Source organism: Lipotes vexillifer, unplaced genomic scaffold, assembly GCF_000442215.2.
Source record: "Lipotes vexillifer unplaced genomic scaffold, Lipotes_vexillifer_v1.1 scaffold419, whole genome shotgun sequence".
In the NCBI taxonomy this organism is placed as follows: Eukaryota; Metazoa; Chordata; class Mammalia; order Artiodactyla; family Lipotidae; genus Lipotes; species Lipotes vexillifer.
The window spans coordinates 2,624,377-2,634,139 of NW_006786333.1; the positions used below are offsets into that span (position 1 = coordinate 2,624,377).

General features: G+C 41.8%; 1 protein-coding gene and 1 pseudogene across 1 annotated transcript in view; one reads left to right on the forward strand and one right to left on the reverse strand.

Annotated features, from left to right (window-relative positions):
- ST6GALNAC3 (ST6 N-acetylgalactosaminide alpha-2,6-sialyltransferase 3) overlaps positions 1–9,763 on the reverse strand; it is a 591,033-nt gene that overhangs the window by 465,349 nt on the left and 115,921 nt on the right. The gene's annotated exons all lie outside the window — the stretch shown is intronic.
- LOC103087378 (protein arginine N-methyltransferase 5-like) overlaps positions 1–9,763 on the forward strand; it is a 114,427-nt pseudogene that overhangs the window by 77,215 nt on the left and 27,449 nt on the right.

Sequence of the window (9,763 nt, forward strand, 5' to 3'; positions counted from 1 at the left end):
GATTCCACTCTTACCCTCGCCATTCATGTCTAATTAGTCACCAAAGCCTGTCAATGGTATCACCTAAATATATCTCAAGTCCATACACTTCTCTCCATCCCTACAGCCACTACCTTAGATCGAATGGCTGGTAGTTTCCACTCAAATTGCCGCAACAATATGTTTCCATGCCTCCAGTCTTGACAACTCCCAACCGTTCTCCACGCCGCTATCACAGTGCTTGGCCAAAGGTATAAATCTGTTCATGTCACTCACCGGAATAAAACCTGGCAACTGCCCTCCACTGCCCTTAAAGACAAAACTCTGTAACAGTGGTTCTCAACCAGTGGCGATTTTACCTCCCACCCTCAAGGGACACTTGGCAATGTCTGGAGACATTTTTGGTTGGCACAACTGGTGGCGGGGGCGGGGAGGGGGGTGACGCGGGTTGGCAGAGACCAGGGATGTGGCTACACACCCTATAATGCACAGGACAACCCCCAGCCCCGCCCCAACAAAGAATTATCTGGCCCCAAAGGTCAACAGTGCTGAGATTAAGAAACCCAAAAGGCATAGAGAGCTCTGCCTAACCTTCCTACCTTCTGGTGCCTTTCTACATTCTACACCCCCACCCCCCACCCGGGACCTAACCTCAACGAACCGGCCAAATTAAACTTTTTTCTCAAAGACACTGTGATCTCACTCACCTCTAGGTCTTCCCGCACACTATTTATTCAGCCTGGAATACTCTCCGTGTCGTTTTCCTGCTTTCTTTACCTAATCCATAGCCTCCCTCAAGGTTTCGGCTCTGATATCCCACACACTGGGATATCCGAGCCGATATCACACACACTGGGAACACGTCCCTGCCCCATGAATTAGGTGCCCCCTCAGCCCAATCAGCTCCCTGTCCTTCCCTGTTTCATAATTGCCTGTTGGCTTATCGGTGACCCACACTGGTCCATGCCTATCTTGCCTTCTGTTTCGTTCTCAGCATCTAGCACAAAGCTTTTCACATGGCTGGCACTTGCATATTTATTAAAAGAATTATGATTTGAAACCAGCATCACTGGTAATCATCAAACTACCAACACTCTTCATTTAGCACATCTTCATCAGCAGCCTTAAAAGCAGCAGCCTGGTCTATACTTCAAAGACCCAAAAGAAAGTAAGCTTTGGCAAGTTCAGAAAAGTGGCAAAGATGCCCTGTGATATTAGTCAAGGTACTTAGAGTTGTTGAAAACCATGCTGGTAAGACTGTTGGCATCAGGTGCATTTTTGGAACCCAGCCATCTGATCTAGCTTTCATAACAATGAGGCATGGCAAAACAGCTTGTTAAAAAAAAAGTAAATACTAAATCAGTTAACTGTCCCAGAGGAAAAACCACACACACACACACACACACACACACACACACACACACACACACACAACACACACACACACACACACACACACAGAAAATTTCAGTTCTTGGACAAGGTTAAATGAAAAAAAAACAAACGAAACAGGAAGAATAAGTAGACATTACATTTCATCCAAGGATATCAACTAAAAGGCAATGGCTTGCTGAGTAACCCGGAAAAAAAAAGGATGCCAAATGAATTCCTCCGACTCAGAGTTTCAGGGAGCGTGCTATCCAGAAGAGCAGACCTCCATCTCAGAAATCCCTAGTCAGAAACTCCAGAGGTGGGGACTGGCGATCAGTGTTTTAACAAGCCCTGCATGGCATTCTGCTGCCTACTGAAGTTTGAGAACAGCTTCCTAATTCATCCTGTAACTAGGGCCCAATTCCATTTTCACAACAGCAGCACTTACATAGGCCCTACTATGTACCAGACCCTGTTCTAAGCGGTTTATACACTAATTCACACCATAATAATATTACATCCCCATTTTACAGATGAGGAAACAGATGAACAGTATCATTCTGTCCCTATGAATTACAGAAACTTCTGGTTTTCCTTGAAGAGCAATTACCACAGAATCTGAGCTTCTGAGCTTTAGGACTCTTTGCTAAAACCTTTCTCCCTCTTACCAACCTCATTTAAGGGTTGCCCCTGTCATCCATACCACACTTATCTCAGAGTTGCTAATCCTTGAACTTTATTAGGCAATTTAATGATTAGGGCAGAATCCCATCTAGCAACTACAAGGGTACGCCTGCTAATCCTTGAACTTTATACTCAAACCAAGTGCATGCCTGTTCCTGGCTTCCCTTGGGGAACTCATTCCCACAAGACAATTCCTCTAGCCCAGCAGTTCTCAAAGTGTAGTCCACTTGAGGGTGGGAAGGTCCCTGAGACCCCATTAGGGGACTATAAGGGCAAAACTGTTTTTATAATAATACTAAGATGTATCTGCCTTTTTTGCTTTGTTGACATTGCCGCCAAAGATACAAAAGCAATGGTAGTAGGTAAAAGTGTTAGTGCCTTAGCATGAACTAAGACAGTGACACCAAACTGCAATGGTAGTCATTGTGTTCCTCAAGGCGATGCACTTGCTATAAAGTAAATTGTGGTTTCAATTAAGAGGGTTCTTAATGGACCAGTAAGAATTATTAATTTTATTAAACCTTGAGTATACTTCCTTTTAATATTCTATGTGATGAAATGGGGAAAATGCATAAAGCACCTCTGTACACGTAAATATAACTGTTGTTACAAGGAAAAGCACTCGTCTAACTGCTTGAGTCACGAGCTCAGCTAGTTGCTTTTTTCCTTGAACACAATTTTTATTTGAAAGGAAAACTAACAAAGTATGATTATTTAGACTCGGGCATTTGGCAGATCTTTTCTTAAAAAATGAAGGAAGTGATCCTACCACTTCAAGAAAAACAACTAACAGTATTTGATACCAATGATAAAAATTTAGTTTTCAAATGAAAATTAGGATTTTATAAAACTTCTATCTACCACCATGAGCTTGACAGCTTCCCAGTTCTTATAGACTTTTCTGATAAGATATTTGAGAGGAGATATTAAGGAATGTAATATTTGGCTACTGTGTAATAAAATGTGTCAGCATTTGTAAGATCTTCATTAACTCAGTGAACCAATATTTTCAGATGACCGGTGCAAGATGTGACAAAATCATGCATGGGTAAAAAATCCACTCAAAGTGCAAGCTAGACAATGGATTTCAATGTAACAGTATACGAAAAGTTCATTGATTCAGTTTCAGATTTCACACTGCAACTAACCTTTAAGGAATCACCACTTGGAGTTTTGCTGTAGTACCAAAGCAAACTGTCCCTAATTATCAGAAAAGGCTTTTCAAATACTCCTCCCTTTTCCAACTACATATCTGTGTAAAGTTGAATTTTCTTCATCTGCTTCAACCAACACAACTTATTGAAACAGACTGAATGCAGAAGACATGAGAATCCATCTGTCTTCTATTAAGGCAGACATTAGAGAGATCTACAAAAACTTTTTTTAATGCTACCATTCTCACTAATTGTTTTGAAAGTATAATTATGTCTCATAAATATATATTACCTGTGCTAACATGTAATGAGTTTATTATTACTTTTAAATGAATTAACATTTTTAATCTTCCCAGTTTTAGTTGCTAATACCGTAAATATCAATAGATGTAACTCACATAAACAAAAGGTTTTTAAGATTCTCAGTGCTTTTTTTTGTTTTCTGCGGTACACGGGCCTCTCACTGCTGTGGCCTCTCGAGCCATTGCGGAGCACAGGCTCCAGACACGCAGGCCCAGCGGCCGTGGCTCACGGGCCCAGCCGCTCCGCGGCATGTGGGATCCTCCTGGACCGGGGCACGAACCCGTGTCCCCTGCATCGGCAGGCGGACTCTCAACCACCGCGCCACCAGGGAAGCCCCCTCAGTGCTTTTTAAGAGAATAACAAGGTCCTAAGACACAAAATTTGGGAAGCACAGCTCTTTAGTCTATAAAACCCTCTTTTTCCTTGCATATAGTTCCTTAAGATCCTACTCAGTATCTCAGATTACTTCTCTTCCAAAAGTCTTCCCTGGTTTATACCTCACCAACTCTAATCACACCTTTATTCTGTAATCCTTCATTGTGTATGTAACAGAGTTCAGATCTTTATACCTTTAGAAGCCCAGTTTGAATACACAAGACCTGTGACTTCAACCCAGCTAGTTCACTTACTAGTGTAACTTGAAAAAGCTCCTTGTTCACAGCCTCAGTATCTTTATTTATAATGAAGAGATAATCATAGTGCCTACTTCATTAAAGGCTATATTTGGAGTAGGGGAGTCATTAAAGTTAAGTGAAATCATAAATGTGAGTCCCTGATCTGATGCGATTAGGGTCCTTAGAGGAAGAGACAGCAGAGAATTAGTTCTTTCTCTGTCATGTGAGGGTAACAGTGAGAAGGTGGCTGTCTGCAAGCCAGGACGAGGGCTCTAACTAGAAACCAAATCAGCCCGACCTTATCTTGAACTTCCAACCTCCAAAACGGTGAGAAGATAAATTTCTGTTGTTTAAGCTACCTAACCTATGACATATTGTTATGGCAGCCCGAGCAGACTAAAACAAAGGATTAATAAGATAAGAAGGGTAAAGCATTTAGCACAGTTTCTGGTATATGGTAAACACAATAAATATTTTCTGCTATTACTCTTATTCTTAATTCGATGAATATTTATTTAGTATCTACTACAATTTCCAAGTCTCCTGCCGTCATGGAGCTTATAGTCTGGGGGCGGTGGTGGAAGGTGGGAGAAGGGGGGAGACCAAGTTTAAACAAATAATTATTCAAAACACATATGACTATAGTTATGTTAAATGTTGTGGAGGAAGTCAAGGATGTTAAGCGAAGATATAAAAGAGACACCTAATGTAGATTGGAAGGGAAGCAGACGTTTAGGAAGGCATCTTTTAGAAAACGACATTTACAATTTCGCCAAAGTCTTCCAAGTCTAGACCCCTAAAGAGAAGAGGCCTTTGTGGACCTTGCACAGCATGGGAGAATCTCGTTTGATTATTAGATATTTTTTTCTATCTAATTTAAGCTACATTCAGTAGCACAAATGCTTGTTTCTAGATTTTTTTTATGACCCTTCTAAACTTAATGTTTATTCTGGCTTTATATTAATATCCTAAGCTTACTGTTTGTTGAGAATTACTGGTAGAAGTAGGATAATCTTCTAGGGAAATTGAAAAATGACCTTTACAGGCCACAAAACAGGAGATGAAAGGATCAATAAACAAAAGTCTCCAGTTTCTCAATTCACCTGGCTAATGTTACAATCAGAAAGAATTTAATTCATAAGGTCAGACTCTTCAGAGAAGTAAAGACCAGTAAGGTGAAAACAAGGACACATGGGAGTCTATGAAAGGAGATTCCAGTCTCCCTGTTAAGTGATTTTTCCTGATCAAAGAGCAAAAGCAGTGAAAAGATTTGAAAAATGATCCACAGTGCTGAGAAGTACATAGCGGCAAATATTCCAGTTAAGGCAGTCTATGTTAACCACCTGGCCTCAGAAACAAAACATCCTCTTACCAAGACACAGGACCCAGCAACATGCAGCCAACAGAAGGATGAAAAGCAGCTATGACTTCCTGTTGGCAGAGACAAATGCAAAGGAACTCTGATGCCGTGTCAAGATAATAAAATATTAAAGTGTGTCTCAATTTAACTTTTCCTTCAGCATTCCCACAGATGTTCTGTGAGAGCAGGACTCTTCAAAAATTCTTTTTCCAGCTCAAGTAGAGTGCAGGCTCTTGAGAAATCAGGAACTGTAAATAGCCTAGTGGAAGGAACTTCTGGTGGGAGCCAGCAGATCCTGGTACCAATCTCAGTTTGTGACTATGGGAAAATTTTGTCATAAGATTCTCCACCTCTCACGAGGATAATGGCCTTGGAGGAAAATTAGTTCATATGTAAAGATACTCTGATTTTTTAGAAATAAGAGATATTAATATAGTCAATGCAATCCCACATTTTAGACGAGCATTACATGAGTTTAAGAACACACACGGTCCCCGACTTAGAATGGCTGGACTTAGTGATTTTTTGACTTTACGGTAGTGTGAAAGTGATACACATTCAGTAGAAACTGTGCTTTAAATCATGAATTTTGATCTTTTTCTGTGCTAGTGATAGGCAGTATGATATTCTTTTGTGATGTTGGGTGGCAGCAGCAGCTTTCTCTCAGCCATGCAATCATGAGGGTAAGCAATGGATATTCAACACCTTGTTATAAAATAGGCTTTGTGTGACATGATTTTGCCCAACTGTAGACTAATGTGAGTGTTCTGTGCACGTGTCAGGCAGGCTGCGCTAATGTAAGATAGGCTAATGTTCAGTAGGTTAGGTATATTAAATGCATTTTTGACATGGTATTTACAACTTGGATTTATGGGGACCACACCTATCCTAAGCTGAGGAAGATCTGTATGATGTTTACCATTTAGAATTTAATATATTTAGATCTAGGGTAACTCTTCCATTATAGAGATCTAGGAGGTGTTTTGAACTGTCAAAGAGAGCTGGCCAAAGCAAGCTGTTACCTCCTTAATCTTATCTACTGTTTCCCCCCACCCCCGACCCCGACAGTGGGTTTTTCCAAGGGTCCCTGGGACTTTCCTTAAGTCCCATGACCAGGCCTGCCCTTTAACTCTCAGAAAATGACCTCATCTCCACTGTTAACGAAAGCAAGTCATCATTTTTTACTATTCTCAACTTCCTAACTTCCCTAATTCTTCCTCAACATACAAGCTAATTTATATTAGCTTGCACCTCCACCCTTTCCTCTCTCCCTCCCATCTCAAAAGAACAAAGTGTCACTCATCCAGGTCAACCTAATCTCCCACCTGTACCTGCACCTCTGTTCCTCCAGCTCCCCCAAGAACCTCAGCCACTTCTCTCCTTTCTCTGAAACCTCGCATTCCTAGACGTCTCCTTTTCTATGGGGACATACATACTCGAGGTTTGTCCAAATTTTTAAAAAAATGCCGTGAGTCTACGCTCCAGTTTAGCTAGGGCCCCCTCCACATCTACTCTACTTTCTGCACAGCCAAGCTTCCTGAAAGAGTAGGCCACACTAGTGGTTCTCAAACTTTAATGCGCAATCAACTGAGGAGCATGGTGAGTTGCAGATTCTGATCCAGTAATACTGGGGAAGCACCAGAGATTCTAAATTTCTAACAAGTTCCCAGGTGATGCTGACGCTGCTAGTCTGCAGGCCACACTTTGCAAAGTAAGTTTCTACACTCTAGTTTCTGCTACTAGAAACCAACATTCATCTTTGAATGGGATTCTGGGGATGGAAAACTGCCTAATTCTATTCCCTTATGTCCTTTGAGTAAGAGCCCATTGCTCCTGGGGGCCTCAAATAAATATAGCACACCCTTATATATCATATATTTATGTAGATGTATATATATGTGTGTGTATATACATATACATCCATAAGAACAAAGGCAAATAGCATATTGCTGCCAGGGTTTGGACTGGATGACTAACAAGCTTTACCTCAAGAAAAGGGGACCTCTGTGTATAAGCAAATATGCTGAATAGCAAATAAAGTTTTCCGACAAATGACGGAACCATTATTTTACAAATCTGATCAACAAGGGCGGTTAAACGCCTGAAGCCTTTGTGAACCAGAGGCATGAACCACTTCTGCGCATCTAGCTGAAATTTTTAAGAAATCACCTCACCAAATAATTTTATTTGTACTTATCTGTGTGTGTTGGGGGGTGTGCTGTTTTGTTTGCTTTGCTTGGTTTTATGTTTTGATATCATATAAGCTAAATCCCTCCAACAGCTGGGCATATGTCCCAAAGCTTACAAGAAAGGAAAGCAACCATTTCAAAGCAGCATGAAGTGACTAGGCTGAAAGCTTCTTTTACTGTGCATTTTTCTCTAAGGCAAGAGCATTCTTCCCCAACTGGCTATGCCTCAACAGGGATTGCCTTTCCCTGGAGAAAGGTGCTACTGTGTACTCTTCTAACAACTTTGTGCTGCTTTGCAAAAATCTTTCCTTCCTGTCTCTGATCCTGACTCTCATTGTACGCTACCCTCCGATCTATTAGTGCAGACACAGATAACACAGTCCTTGGGTCCTATCCCTATCATAGAACAGTCATGGACAAACAAGCATAAATTACTGTATGGGAGAAATGTCACGAGTAACTACAATACTTTTGATGCATTAATTACCAATTAGACACAATGAGTTGTCTTAAAGCAAGGATTGTTAAGCTCTACCCCAAAGTCAGAAGGTTCTCATAAGGAAAAGAGCATCATCAGATAAACTTTCCTTTATCTGCCACAACAGAACTCTCAGAATTCACATTCTATGATCCAAGGACTTAGAAACTCATGCCTCCAGCCAGGCTCAGGGTCAGGTTCTCACAATGCCAGCCCCCGCTTGACAACCCTCCAGGGTCCCTTCAAGCCTCCCAGATGATGCTCCAACTCCTTAGCCTGGACCAGAAGACCCTTCACCAGCTCTAGCTGGGCCCTGCCCTCCACCTGTCTCTGCCGGGTCACTCTCCACTTGCGCTACTTACTCTTCCCCCAAGAGCCTTTCTCTCTCCAATTCCACATGGGGTGAGGGGACAAATCTAATTGCAAATTAAGCTGGCATTTCCATTTAAAATTAGGGAATTTCAAACGCTAGGCTAGTTTTTGTTGTTGTTGGATTTACTCTTTGCAGGCTTTTGATCTCTGAGTAGTCCTTCTATTCACTGTTCATCATAAGGTGTATTCATCTCAGATTTTAAAATTCTAAATTCACTAATCACAAAGTGAATCTGAATCCATCCACATTTCACTCCACTGTCTACTGACCTGTAGGCTCCAGCCCAGAACAAAAAGGGGACACCAAGAAGCCCATGGTGACTGCACACAGAAATGGATACAAAACAGCCAGAGAGGTCCTATGCACCCATGGCTGGTCTCTGGGTTTCTGGAAGTTGTAGCCTTAGCACAGGGGTGGTGGTGACAAACAAAGGCAAAAAAGTACAAGTTGCTTTGCTGTAAGAAAATAATTTAAGAACCTACCTGTATGACGATGGGCACACGAAGTGTATTCTTCCAGTAGAAGGACAAATTCTCCCATCAGATCGTACACCCTGTGGCAAAGCCAGGATCCCTTAAGGAAACTCCCTTTCCCATTCTCCTTTGGGGAGATGGGGGCAGAGGGTTACACCCTCTTAGCCCCATCCAACTCTTCTGGAGAGGTTGGCTCTGGACTTGCTGCCTACCAGAAGCTAGTACCTGGTAAGAACCCCAGGCAGTTCCAAGTGCTTAAAAGACTAGGTAAATGAAAGATCGATTTCCCACATGTAGCAATCCCTTCGCAGACTTCACAATTCTAACCCTACATGAACTAATTCCTTCCAAATCCCAAAAGCACAGTAATAATCACTTTTGCTCTTACCTACAAAACACATACAGATTATTTCTGACTCTACTAGTATCCACTCCTAGGCTGTTAATTACTGCTCATTTCTTTGAAGACAGATCAGATCCCAATTTCCAAATTCTCCAAAAGCTAAGTCTCAGAGCAATTTTAAGAAAAAAAATACTCCTAAGGTGTAGATCTCTGTATGAAAAGCTCAGAGAATGCAGGGAAGCATGAAGGCTCAAGGCAACCCCCAGGATGGACCCAGTGAATGGAAGTTAGCTGCTGCAGAATACTGCCACGAGTGGGTCTCTGTAAACACAGGGCTGTTCACTGCTGTTTTCTATAAGGGGAGATGATTGTGTGTGTGTGTGTGTGTGTGTGTGTGTGTGTGTGTGTGTGTGTGTGTGTGTGTGTGTGTGTGTGGGGGGGG